Source organism: Notolepis coatsorum, assembly GCF_963971535.1.
Source record: "Notolepis coatsorum genome assembly, chromosome: 16".
NCBI lineage: Eukaryota > Metazoa > Chordata > Actinopteri > Aulopiformes > Paralepididae > Notolepis > Notolepis coatsorum.
In genome coordinates, this window is record NC_140180.1 from 23105976 (window position 1) to 23121616 (window position 15641).

The following is a 15641-nucleotide window of genomic DNA, read 5'->3' on the forward strand; positions in this document are numbered from 1 at the left end:
GGTATGGTATTTATTTTAGACAACAAAACATATACAGATCATTACTCACATATTTGCTTTTGTCAAGGATAGAAACGAAAAAGGCGCAATGACTTATTTACATCGTTGTCCTTGGATGTCAAGGATGCTTGAAAAACAACACATACAACTCATTACAGTAAATCATTCACAATGATCACCTTTGCATAGTAATAATGGCACAACCCTTAATTAATACAAACATGCACGTTTGTTGATACATGTTCATTCTAGCCTTGAGTCTATGAGTCTACTGATCACCAGATAAGGATAATACATACAGTACTATACTCTGATCACCAGATGATGATAATACATACTGTACTCTGATCACCAGATGAGGATAATACATACAGTACTGTACTCTGATCACCAGATGATGATAATATATACTGTACTCTGATCACCAGATGAGGATAATACATACAGTACTGTACTCTGATCACCAGATGATGATAATACATAATGTACACTAATCACCAGATGATGATAATACATACTGTACTCTGATCACCAGATGATGATAATACATACTGTACACCAGGGGTGTAAAGTACTTGAGTAATTGTACTTCGTTACAATACTTAAGTACAGTTTTTGGGGATTTGTACTATACTCGAGTATTATTCGGTTTGTATACTTGTACTTTTACTCAATTACATTTCACAGAGAATTTTTTTTCTTTTTACTCCTTTCATTTAAAATGCAGACCTACAAAGTACAAAGTACAAATCTTGCAGGTCCAACCATTTTAATTAGTATATTTGTTTCTCTGGCTGAACTAATGTTAACGTTATTAATCCTGCGTCCGCACTTTTAAAGACAGCCAATCAAATGGAATATTAACCCGCCCATACCCATGCTGATTGGCCCTTGTGCAAGATTAGAAGGCGGGGATCTGCTATCAGAAGAATAGACGGCCAGAAAAAAAAACTTTTAGTACTTAAGTACATTTAAAAGTAGAAACTTTTTTACTTTTACTCAAGTGTGTTTTTAGCCAGATACTCTGACTTTTACTTGAGTACAATTTTGAGACGGTACGGTACCCATACTTTCACTTAAGTATAATTTCGGGATACTTTTTACACCCCTGCTGATCAGGATGATAATACATACTGTACTCTGATCACAAGATGATGATAATACATACTGTACTCTGATCACAAGATGATGATAATACATACTGTACACTGATCAGGATGATAATACATACTGTACACTGATCAGGATGATAATACATACTGTACACTGATTACAAAATGATGACAATACACATACTGTACTCTAGGAATTCTACCTTTCCCTGAACATCATTAGGCATGTTGTGATGCTGAGCTTGTTTACTCGTACAATATAATGCTATTTATAGTTGAACAGTTAGAGAAATGTGAGTCAATCCAATTAGTATGGCAAGACAGATTTGCGTTCACTGTGAAGACTTGTCAATCCTTTCTGTCAGGAAGGACTCACAGCATAGACATAACCATTTATTACATGTCAGTGGTGGTACAGTTTAGGCGGTATGGTTATTATACTCTTTAAAGGAACCTATCAGTTTCACCCCATCCAGAGGGAGGTGCATGTTAGCTTAGCACAAGGCCTGGAAGCAGTAGGGAGCAGCTAGCCTAGCTCCGTCAAACGTGAACAAACACAACTTCCGCCAACTCCAAAAGAAACAGACGCACAGAGATGAAATTGATATCAATCTTCCCGTCGGACTCTCGGGAAGATGGTAATTGGTAAATAACTGTATTTCCCAGGATGTTCGACTGTTCCTTTAAGGCTGCTCCCTGCTGGAACGCTGGTGCCAGGACGCGTGTAGTCTTTTACCAACAAACTTGCAGTTCCGCGTTCGGGTTCTGCGATCTGATTGGCCACTGACGTACGCTCTCTCTACGCCCAAACAGCGTGTTACGCTAGTTCTGCCTCTAACCTCTAACAGCCTGCAGCCTGCTAGAATTATCCAATTCATATCAATCGAAATAACGTATTGTTTTCATCTCATATTAACGTGATTCCATCAACACAACATAAATGTTCAAAACACGACAAGACAGTTTGCATCACTTCCCACGGTTCTCGGCACTTATTCTACTGGTAGTGCGGTAGTTGTTGCCTCGGTATTGGGTCTTTGGGTGAATACTTCATTGGCGGGGAAGAAGAACACTGATAGCGGTGTGTGGACCGCCCCGCGAGCCCCAGGCCACCGCCCCGCGAGCCCCAGACCACCGCCCGCGAGCCCCAGGCCACCGTCCCGCGAGACTTGTTTCCTGTGCGCCTAAAATTCTACCTGGTCTCGTCCCGTGGGGCTCGCGGGACGGTGGCCTGGAGCTCGCAGGGCGGTGGTCTGGGGCTCGCAGGGCGGTGGTCTGGGGCTCGCGGGGCGGTGGTCTGGGGCTTGCGTGACGGTGGCCTGGGGCTCGCAGGACGGTCCACACACCGCTATCAGTGTTCTTCTTCCCCACCAATGTAGTCGGGACGTTAGCCTAGCCCAGGGGTGCCCAACCTTTTTTGAACCAAGATCTACTTTTTAATTTACCACCTAGCCGAGAGCTACCAGCCACCAGCTACCAGCCTTGAAAAGTATCGATATTCTATACCATTTTCGATACCAGAGGGAAAAATGTTAAATCTTATATGTATATATATTTTTTTTAACAAAATGTTGCTTTTGTTGCTGGTCGATTCTCCTCAGCTTCTCTCTGGTACTATGAGAGAAGATAAATATAACACTTTTAAAACCCTTTGTTTATCTTTAGATCAGACATTCAAAAATAACTAAATGATCTAATCTTAGAAATTAAGTAAAGTTAATAGTACTGCATGTTAAGCATAACAGATTGATTGATTGATTGAACATTTTATTAACAGATTGCAGAATGGGTACAATACAGTACGGCTCAATACACACAATTGTTAAGGGGAGGCAGACCAGAGAAAGACTTTTGTCTTGTTTACATCAGGGTCCCCCATTTTCAATTCATCATAACATTTGACATACAGATAAACAGTACTGTTACATCCAGCCATTTATGACATACAAGATATACAGTACTGTTTAAGAGACAGAGTTTCTAAAAGAGAATATATACAGTTAATTTACTTCTGACCATTATAGTCAAAGTATTTTCCTATGAACTGAAACTCATAAGACCACATAAGGCTAGCATCATTCAGTTACAGCTATATTGGCCAACATTAGCCAGCTATCTAGCCAGCTACTGCACCACGAACTGCCAGCCAGCCAGCTGGCTACCTTAACCCACAATACAACAGCTATCCAGCCAGCTACTGCACTACGAACTGCCAGCTTGATTGATTGAAAAGCTAGCCAGCTGGCCACCCCCAATCCAGACAACCGTACAAATTATACGGTCTCAGCCCCAGACCACCGCCCCGCAAGCCCCAGGCCACCGTCCCACGAGCCCCACGGGACGAGACCAGGTAGAATTTTAGGCGCACGGGAAACAAGTCTCGCGGGACGGTGGCCTGGGGCTCGCGGGGCGGTGGTCTGGGGCTCGCGGGGCGGTGGCCTGGGGCTCGCTATCAGTGTTCTTCTTCCCCGCCGATGTAGTCGGGACGTTAGCCTGGCCCTAGCCACACCGGCTAGTTAGCTTAGTTTCAGTTAAGACTAGCCCTGTTAGCTCATCCCGTCGACTCGCCTTCTCTGCTGCAGTGCACCGGACGTTGAAAGCATCACCTCCTCCATCTTAATAATAATAATAATAATAATCCACCCTATTACACCCTATTACATCTACTAAAACTGTATTGTATTATATTGTTTGTTTTGTAAAGTGTCTTTGAGAATTAGGAAAAGCGTTATATAAATCGTATGTATTATTATTATTATGAATGGTAGGCTTTTTTAAATGTTTCTCATCTGGGTAAGAATTTATTATTTCGGTAAGAGTGCTCTCGACCACTCTTATAATTTGTTCTTGCCTGAGAAAAAAGCAACAATAAGAAAACGTTGCTGAATCCCAGGTAAGAACAAAGTAATAGGAAATGCTAGTTAAGAACAAAATCTGTTCTTATATTGCTTCATGCATGAGGCCCATTGTTCTTAATGCTATACTACAAGGTATTTGTCCCTTGTATTTTCTTAAAGATACAGTTTAAGTTTCTTTATTAGTTGTCATACAGAATACAGAATACTTTGCATGAAATGTTTATTTCTGTGTTGCTCCTGAGAGTGTGCTAGATAATAACAAGATAATATAAAATAAGTATAAGTATAAAATAGAAAGTCAAGAAGTCAAGTACCGTAAACAAGTGTAAACAACAAAATTGTTCAGTGTATCTATATATACAGAATGTACAGCTGGTACAAAAATGGTGAGGTATAGCTTAGCTTGTGGTGCCACCTTGTAGTGGTGAGGTGCAATAAGGAGGTGCAATAAGGAATGAGAATGATGGGCAATTTCCTTACCAATAATATAAATATAAATATAAAGTGTAAAGTGTGTCTAAAGTGGTAAAGTGGGTGCTACAGTGTGTTGTTTATTTAAGTGAGTGTATGTGCGCTGTGGGTGTGTTGATGGTTTGCATTGTTCATTGAGCATCCTGATGGCCTGGGGATAGAAGCTCCTTCTGAGTCTCTCTGTGCTTGCCATGAGACTCCGGTATCGCTTGCCTGACCGCAGCAGCACGGTGATGTTTTGATTCAGTCATAAATTGCTCATTGTTTGCTTTTTTTTTTTCTCCAGCTCCAAGTATTATTTGTTTTTATATAAAAACCTCTCTGAGCACAGCCAGCTCTCAGTAAACTGAGACTAGACGCTATATAGATGCTTGATACATGGATACAAGGTTACACCACTCAGCTGGATGTGACTGATGGGCCAATCAGAGCAGCTAGATGTGACTGATGGGCCAATCAGAGCAGCTAGATGTGACCGCTGCGATATTTCAGAGGAAGCAGATTAGATATCTGAAATGGCTTGTTGATATCCAGGGGGATAGACATCAAAGGGATTTAGTCATCATTTCCACAACAACAACAACAACAACAACAACAACAACAACAACAACAACAACCTCTAACAGTAATTATATCAACATACCTTCTGTAAAGAAAAAAAAGTAATGCAATGAGATTGAAAAACACGAGTGTCATTGTACTGAATCTTTAAGCAAAAAGGCTTATGTAAGGAGTACCTCTCAGGCTATATAAATAGAATAATAAATAAAAAATATGTTTTACTTTATGAATCTCAAGGTTTTACACCAAGACAAAAGATGTGGCTGTAGCCCTGATGACTGGAATAATAATAATAATAATAATAATAATAATAATAATAATAATAATAATAATAATAATAATAATAATAATAATAATAATAATAATAATAATAATAATAATAATAATAATAATAATAATAATAATAATAATAATAATAATAATAATAATAATAATAATAATAATAATAATAATAATAATAATAATAATAATAATAATAATAATAATAATAATAATAATAATAATAATAATAATAATAATAATAATAATAATAATAATAATAATAATAATTATAATTATAATAATAATAATAATAATAATAATAATAATAATAATAATAATAATAATAATAATAATAATAATAATAATAATAATAATAATAATAATAATAATAATAATAATAATAATAATAATAATAATAATAATAATAATGATAATAATAATAATAATAATAATAATAATAATAATAATGATAATAATGATAATAATAATAATAATAATAATAATAATAATAATAATAATAATAATAATAATAATAATAATAATAATAATAATAATAATAATAATAATAATAATAATAATAATAATAATAATAATAATAATAATAATAATAATAATAATAATAATAATAATAATAATAATAATAATAATAATAATAATAATAATAATAATAATAATAATAATAATAATAATAATAATAATAATAATAATAATAATAATAATAATAATAATAATAATAATAATAATAATAATAATAATAATAATAATAATACATCTATTTTATATAGCGCTTTTCCAGGTGCTCAAAGACGCAAGAAGAGACAAAGAAGAGACAAAATACTATGGCAAAACAAAATAGAACCGACAGAATTAGAGGTCAAAAGCAAGATTGAAAAGGTGGGTTTTGAGGGCTGATTTAAAAGATGTCAGGGTGTTTGCATCACGGATATGGCTGGGTAGGGCATTCCAGAGGGAGGGGCAGCAGCAATCTAGTGCACATCATCTTTCTTGCCCTGCAGATAGGGAGAGAGAGAGAGCACAGACGAGCAGTGGCTTTAAAAGCTGCTTCAAGATCCACTATGCATTTTAGTCACTCTGGGTTTTCTACTTGCTTCCCTTTCAAACTTCACAGACCACAGGAAACAATGACGATGCACAAAACACATCAAGTGTTAAAGTGATATTTATACTATTAGAACGTCAAAAAAATTGCTTGAAACTCTATGAAGTGAACAGAGCACCGGAAGAGAAGGTGGCATATCGCTCAGCTCCTCACTAAACCATAGTAGTTTCGCTATTTGTTTGTTATTTGTAATTTATACAGTTAGCATTGCATAGTTTTGTATAGATAGAATATATGTTGTATATTGTTTAGTTCTATAGTTTAGTTTATAGTTTTAGTTTAGTTTATTTATAGCCTATCTAGTTTATAGTTATAGTTTATATTTATATTTATAGCTTATAGTTATAGTTTGTATATAGAATTATACGTTGTGTACCATGTTTACAAATCTGCTACGGTTGAGGAGCCGGGAAAAACAAGCATCTCACATTTTTCTGAATGTATGTACATTTAAAAAAGCTGTGACAATAAAATAATCTGAAACTGAATCTGAATCTATGTAAAGTCATCTGCTAGTAAGCTGATGACCACTGCTGTCCCTGTGTCAACACCACCATTCCTCCCAGGTGTCAGGCTCCTCATTCACTTCCATTCATTTTGGGGACCTAGTCTAAATATCATAGTCTGATGTATAAACAAACAACTGCTGTGAAGATTTCAATAAAGCAGACAGATTCTGAGTCAAAGGTGTGAGTGTGTTGGTTTTGGCATTTGATGTGTCTGTACAGATTGAAAAATAAAAGCAAATCCGGTAAATTTGTTGTAGGTTTGAGTGTGTTGTGTATCTTCTATAAGTTGACAGTTGGTCAAACCTCAAGTAAGAAATAGTTCCTTTACTGATCATTTGAAAATGGCAAACATATGTCAAAAAACAAATTACCGAAATAAATATGTTGAATGTTATAATAAACATTTAACATAAGCCATATTTATTTCGGTAATTTTTTATTTTTTTATTAACAGCTTGAGAGAGATTAAATCCATGCATTACCTTGACAGCAGGTGTATTTGCACTTGTGAGACAATATGAATCAATTTAATGATACTGTAGGCATTGATGTTTAATGTATTTATTTCTTATTGCAATATAGACGAATGTGTATTATACATTGCCTATTTACATTTATTTGCAATAGCAGACATATAAAATGTTTTTCCTCTGTTCAAAGGTTTTACGTCATGACAAATGGAACCCTCTAACAGGGTGAATTAAACGATGAACTGGAAATATGTGTTTGGTCATTGAGTGACACCTAGTTTACAACCCTTGGGGTAGAGACGTATCCATCTCTTTCAACTGAGGGAGTTGCACAAAGCTGAGGCTAATGAACATCTACCTCTACTGTCTGTGCTCTAAGGCAGAAGACAGACTAAATCTGTCTTTGTGATGATAGTATGGTACAGATGAAGCACTTTCTGCTTATGGAGACATTTAGCATTATGAAAGAGCAGTTACGACTCTGAAAAAAGTTTGTCTTATTTTATATACACATATATATGCGGAGATAATCGCATGATTATATCGATGGGGTGGTAGCAACAGTCATCCCTTACTAATCTGTCCAGAAGGTGCCTACTGCTGCTAGGTCTGGCAGGTGCAAATCAAGGATTGTGATTTCCACTAATGCTATAGGCACACATCAGAAGATGGCAGTTTTGTTTTGTTGTTCTAATATGAACTAAGCAATTTATTAAAGCTTTTGTATATAAGAAGAGTGCCTGGAACTTCTTTGTTTTTTCAACTGGCTCCCCTTTAAACAAAGAGCACCTTCTAAACACTAGATTCACACTACAAGAACGCTGCAGCCCTCCTTCTTGTTCAAGTACACATCAGAAGATATTCCAAATCCTAACTGAAACAGTGCTAGACCCCACACATAATGTCCCAGGTTGACGGTATGTTTTTTTTATTTTTTTATTGGTCTTTTTCCCCCTCCATTTTCCTCCGATTTTCTCCCATCCCAATGTTAGTCGTATGCCAATTCCCAGTCCCTTCCTGGTCGCTGCGCTTTACCCCCCACAGTCAGATCATTTGGGAGAGTGGAGGCTACCACGTGCTTCCTCCGACACACGTCCAGCCAATCACCGCTTCTTTTCACCTGGCAGCGCGGATTCTCATTGAGAGGGCGTAGCGTGTGGGAGGACCACACTATCCCCCTCACGTCCAATCCGCGCTTAGCAGGCGCCCCGACCGAACTGTAGGAGTCGCTGTTTACAACGACCCGGACCCACCCCGCCAGCTTCTCCCACCCTCTGATACAGCCAATTGTATCAGTGCAGACGGCCAGCCAAGCTGGTGACAACCCCGGAGCTGTGAGCTGGATTCGAGGCGAATCAAGCTCACAGCTCCGGGGCTGGTGAGGTTGACGGTATGTTTTGTGTATTTCTCCCTGGTGTTTTTCCTATAGGACTGTGTGAATGTTGTGCCAAGGGAGTACTGAGACATTGACTTTGGCCTGATTGCCCAATGAGAAGCAGCGGTGGTAATGAACTTGACCTAATATATATTTATAATTCAGAAATATTATATTATAATATTATTAATATATTTAGACTTTATCCTCAAAATGAATGGAAGTGGATGAAGAACCTGACACCTGGGAGGAATGGTGGTATTGACAGGAGCAGGACACACACACACACACACACACACACACACACACACACACACACACACACACACACACACACACACACACACACACACACACACACACACACACACACACACACACACACACACACACACACACACACACACACACACACACACACACACACACACACACACACACACACACACACACACAGATCTTACATGTTGCCACACTAAGCCACGACTTGAGTAGCTATACGGCATTTTCAAAAGCCAGAGAGGGATCTCGCTCATACATGAATCATTGTGACGTACAGTACCAGCAATAAAGACGGTATCAGCTCTAAAGTTTGCCAGTGACATTAAAACCTAAAGAGTAACATTGAGATTTATGAGGTCCCTACACAGATGGGCTGTAAATAAGTCACTAAGTGGCATATATTGGTTGTAATAGACTGAGAGCTGTCTTTAACTGTTGAGTTCTATGATTTATGACCTCTTTGTTCTTCCTGGTCTCAGGTGATGCGTCACCAGCAGTCGCGAGTTGCCTGGAACGAGTTACACGTAAGCCTTTCTTTAATTTTCTACCGTGATATTACGGACGCAGTGAAACCAAATTTCAAAGGCAGGGGCAAATGTAGCGGCGAAGCCTCCTTCCGAGTCAATCTCGTTCCAAACGTTGGGTTCATCTCGGGTCGAAGCCTCTCGCTATTAAACAACACAACAGACAACTCTTACTGTAGCCTCCTTCATCTCATGGCAGTGTCTCCTTACTTCACGATGGGGATACGATTACCTTACACTTTAGTCGCCTAAGTATTTTATTGTCTGTACAGCGGCCGATCACTGGCGAAACTTTGAGCTTTTAAGTTCAAGTTTCAAGTTTCTTTATTAGTTGTCATACAGAAATACAGGATACTTTTGTATGAAATGCTTCTTTCTGTTTTTAGGCAAGATTGCTATTACATTACATTTCATTTCACTGCGATATTGCCTCACATTGTGGTTTGATGTTCACGGAACACTCAACATTCAAAGTGGAAACCTTAGACACAAAACTGACCATCAACAGCTTGAGAGATCTAGCGGCACATAGATCAACACAGATGTGAAGGTTAAAATGTTAATGTGATTTCTCCAGTTTGCTCATCACCGCGCAGTAACATACCATTGTCGACGACTGTCCTCATGATTTTGCTATTTGCCTGTCATTAGTTGACCTCCTATAACTTCCCCTCGTTCCTATAGAGGGGATGCAGAGGGGAAGCTTGACAGAGAAAGATGAACTCCGTCAGGAAGCTGGATGAAATTTCTCTGACACACACACAACCTTGCTCCAGTAAGAGTATCTCTGTATCCTGCTGACATGTGATCCTCCGAATCTATTTGGGACGGCTCGCCTCAGTGAACTCCAAACAAGTCCTTTCAAGCTGCATCATTCATCAATTTCAGCCCTGTTTGTGGGCTAGGGATGATACCCACAAGCTCGATAGCTGGCGGAGATTTAGCAGTATGTCATACAGGCGTTCTTACACAACCCACACGTCTGTAAAACAGGCACAGAACACCATGGGGAAGTGGCGTTAAAGTTGTCTCTTACTGATTCAGTGTTTCATGTGTTCCACCGGATGCTAATTGAACAAAGTCTCAATCTGTAATTTTTTATTTTTCATTTGACCAGATAGTATGCCTATTGGCATACTGTATACATTCTGGATGACTTTGATCTATAGATGGAAAATAGTTTTGGGGGATTTTTCCATCATAAAAGGACCATACGCGCCCGACCCGGGTTCGCCTCCCGCTCCCGGACGAATTTGCCGCATGTCCTCTCCCACATCTTCTCCCGTTCTCCCTCTCCTCTGACCATAAAAGCTGTAAAAATGCTAAAAATACAAATCTTTAAAAAGGACCATACAATAGATCTATTTTACTCAAGTATTTACAAACATTACCAATGTAAACAAACATTTTACAGCATGAAACATGATTTATTTTGCACATAATCTCACACACATCCAAAAACACTTTTGCACACATTCATTTAGTTTGACAGTTATTGAGAATAGATTCATTGGGGCTAACTTTAACAAATTGGAGGCTATTAAGAAATTTGGAGGCATTTAGTAATTTTGCTAACGCTTTTATTAAGTGACTTACAAATTGTGTACAACAAATCAGGAGGAGGGCTATACCTCTGGTGCTGATGTTGTTCCTCTAGCAGTGGTGAAATTGAACATTAGCAAGCTACAGTATTGTTTTTCTTTTTTTTATGTGTTTCTTTCCTTTTTCATTTATACATAGAACAAGACAACACAATACAGTAATAATAATAACAACAATAATAATAACAAGAATAATGACACAAGCTACAGTATTGTTAACATTGTTGTATTTACAGAGTTGTAAGGTGGTTAATTGCATATGCTGTAGAAACGATGTTATGATCTTATGATGGGAAAAACATTCTGTTCCAGAAGGGATAATTTAATATTACTTTGAAATAAATATCGCTTATGTTAAATGTTATATTACAGTAAAAGCTTGTGTTAAAAAAATATTAAATCCATGCATTACCTTGACAGCAGGTGTATTTGCACTTGTGAGAGAATATGAATCAATTGAATCATAGGCATTGATGTTTAATGTTTTTTTTTTCTTATTGAAATATAGACTAATGTGTATTATACATTGCCTATTTACATTTATTTGCAATAGCAGATATGTCAAATGTTTTTCCTCTGTTCAAAGGTTTTACGTCATGACAAATGGAACCCTCTAACGGGGTAAATTAAACGATGAACTGGACATATGTGTTTGGTCATTGAGTGACACCTAGTTTACAACCCTTGGGGGGTAGACGTATCCATCTCTTTCAAGTGAGGGAGCTGCACAAAGCTAGGACTTGACAGTTGTGGCTAATGAACATCTACCTCTACTGTCTGTGCTCTAAGGCAGAAGACAGACAAATCTGTCTTTGTGATGATAGTATGGTACAGATGAAGCAGACGTTTAGCATTATGAAAGAGCAGTTACGACTCTGAAAAAAGTTAGTCTTATTTTATATACATATATATATATATATATATATATATATATATATATATATATATATATATTAGGGATGTCCGATATTAAAATGTGATATCGGTTGATATCGGTATCGGAAATTAAGAGTTGGACAATATCGGTATATCGGTATCGGTAAAAAAGCCAATATCGAGCATCCCTATATATATATATAAGCCATTTCATAGAAGTGGTAAGTAAGGGCGGTTAGGTGGTCGAGCGGAGATTGCGTTCGTCACCAGCCCCGGAGCTGTGAGCTTGGTTCGCCTGTTCGAATCCAGCTCACAGCTCCGGGGTTGTCACCAGCTTGGCTGGCCGTCTGCACTGATACAATTGGCTGTATCAGAGGGTGGGAGAAGCTGGCGGGGTGGGTCCGGGTCGTTGTAAACAGCGACTCCTACAGTTCGGTCGGGGCGCCTGCTAAGCGCGGATTGGACGTGAGGGGGATAGTGTGGTCCTCCCACACGCTACGCCCTCTCAATGAGAATCCGCGCTGCCAGGTGAAAAGAAGCGGTGATTGGCTGGACGTGTGTCGGAGGAAGCACGTGGTAGCCTCCACTCTCCCAAAATGATCTGACTGTGGGGGGTAAAGCGCAGCGACCAGGAAGGGACTGGGAATTGGCATACGACTAACATTGGGATGGGAGAAAATCGGAGGAAAATGGAGGGGGAAAAAGACCAATAAAAAAAAAAAAAAGTGGTAAGTAAGTGGTTTGTAAACGTTTCGATGTCCTTTGATGTAATCAGTGAAGAACTGGATCAACCGTCCCCTAACTTGTTTTCTCTGCCTGGCTGCAAGCCGCCAAGAACAGCGTCTGACTGTGCATCCGATGCGTAGATAATCGCATGATTATATCGATGGGGTGGTAGCAACAGTCATCCCTTACTAATCTGTCTAGAACACGGGTCTCAAACTCGCGGCCCGCGGGCCAATTGCGGCCCGCTGGATTATATTTTGCGGCCCCTCAGATGATTTCCAAAATAAAAATAAAAAAATAAAAATAATCTTTTTTGCAGTCGTGTCATCACAAACACTGGCATATAATAAACAAATAAAACAATTCCTACACCAGAATGCAGGAAATGAAGTCTTTGTAACACAAAATCTCCTGGTGGGGGACCCCCCGCTTAAAAAGTGGCCTGACTGGGGCTATATTTTACACTATATTTCCTGGCCTGAATGATTTCCCCAGTCTGGCCCTGGTTAAGCCTCCAATGCTTATTAGTGTGTGTGCGTTTGAACGTTTGCATGTTTCAACCATACATTTCCATACAAATAAAATAAAATACTTGAAACCCTTTTTGTGTGGAATATTTGATGCAGCCTAGCCTCACCCAGACTCTACCTCCAGAGGCCCCCAGGTAAATTGAGTTTGAGACCCCTGGTCTAGAAGGTGCCTACGGCTGGTAGGTCTGGCAGGTGCAAATCAAGGATTCAAATTCACTGTTTTATTTATTTTACAGATTACTTTTGTTTTTCTACTTTAAGTGTAAATGCCATAAAAATACAGTAAATTACCTTTTATCAAAATATTAACCATTAAATAAAGGTTGTAATCTGTAAATGTATTTGATTTTACTGTAATTTGACAGTAAGTATTTGGCAACCATTGATGCCAGACATTTACCGTTTTCTTGCAGCTTTCTTTCTTACAGTGTAGGCACACATCAGAAGATGGCAGTTTTTTGTATTGTTCTAATATGAACTAAGCAATTTATTAAAGCTTTTGTATATAAGAAGAGTGCCTGGAACTTCTTTGTTTTTTTCAACTGGCTCCCATATACAAAGAGCACTTTCTAAACACTAGATTCACACTACAAGAACGCTGCAGCCCTCCTTCTTGTTTAAGTACACATCAGAAGATATTCCAAATCCTAACTGAAACAGTGCTAGACCCCACACATAATGTCCCAGGTTGACGGTATGTTTTGTGTATTTCTCCCTGGTGTTTTTCCTATAGGACTGTGTGACATGCATGTTGTGCCAAGGGAGTTCTGAGACATTGACTTTGGCCTGATTGCCCAATGAGAAGCAGCCGTGGTAATGAACTTGACCTAATTAGGGAGGGGTAGCGGGCTTATTGACTGTGTATTATTGGATGTTGTGCTGTTTGCCTGCCCTTCTCCCTTCCTCTGTTGCCTCTAGGGATGAGCCAGAATAATGAGATGGACACTGATACTTTTGAATATGCTTGTTTATTATCCGGGAAAAAACGAAATAGTTATGAGCTCCTAGGCACCACCATCGCGATCCTCGTCAAAAACTACTGCGGGAGGACTGTCTTGTCTCTTCGTTTGGACCCATGGAAATATTTCATTTTCATTTTATTTCATTTGTATTTATTCGTACATGGAATTGTTACAGTCCAACAGTGTCTTCAGAACATATAGTTCACTTAATATGATCCACTAAATGCCATAGCCGAAAAGGAACAGGAAGAAGAACTGTTATTGTACCTGACCCTACACACACACAGTACACTGATAGATTGTTAATAGCGCAATGTTTACCAAACCAAACTAAATGTACATACTTATTGAGCAGAAATGAAAACCTCAACACAGTTAAATTGCATATTTACTGAGGTTCATTCATTTATACACAGACACACACATTTGTCTATACATTTATAGTACACTGTTCTATTATATCATGTATTATTCTATATTATACTTCTATATACTATACTATTATACTATATAATTGTATAATTTTTATTGTATTATACTATAACTGTGAGGGCTGGCCCAGTACTGCGTGCTTCTCAGCGTCAATCAACGTCACGCACCTGAGATGAATTCCAATCAGCTCGTCAGGAGGACTCATATACAGTACGCTGACTGCAGGTCACTCGTTGTCGGGTCGTCTCCACCATCTACTGCCGTGTTCTCTTGTGGTCTCCAGTGCGAGACGTTTGTCGCTTCCCTGCCGTCCCATGGATGTCCTTGCTGTGCACGCGCTCTTCATTTCTACTGACCCTTGCTTTCGATTTGCCCGTCGGCAGTACTCTTGGTGAGTCTTGAATAAGACTGTCTCTGAACGTTTCCACATTAGCACTGGACTCTGTGCCTTCGTTCGCCTTCAGGTGTTTTCCATATCCTTTGAAGATTTGTTTGATTCTCAGCGGACTAAGCGCTTGTCACCAACGCGAGAGACACTGGTGTCGAATCCAGCTGTCAGCGTTGCCTCCGGCTTGGCCGGCCGTCATACTGGCTCAATTGGCACAGTCAGCGGGAGGGAAGCCGTTGGGGTGGTATTCTGGTCGTTATAAACAGAGACTCCTACAGGTCAGTCAGGGCGCCTGCACAGCGAGGGAGAGAGATGGCGAGGGTAGTGTGACCTCCCACACGTTAGACCTCGCCAATGAGAGTCCGCGCTGGCAGGTGAAAAGATGCTGCTGGCAGTCTCCTATGTCTCGGAGGAAGCATCTGATAGACTTCAGGGCTCCCTAGACCGACCAGTGGGGGGCACATGCGAGCAATGACCAGGAAGGGGAGGGGGCAATTCGCATAACGACTAAATTGGGATGGGAGAAAAACACAGAAAAACAGGAGGAGAAAAAGTGGATAGAAAAAAATGATTTGTTTGATTC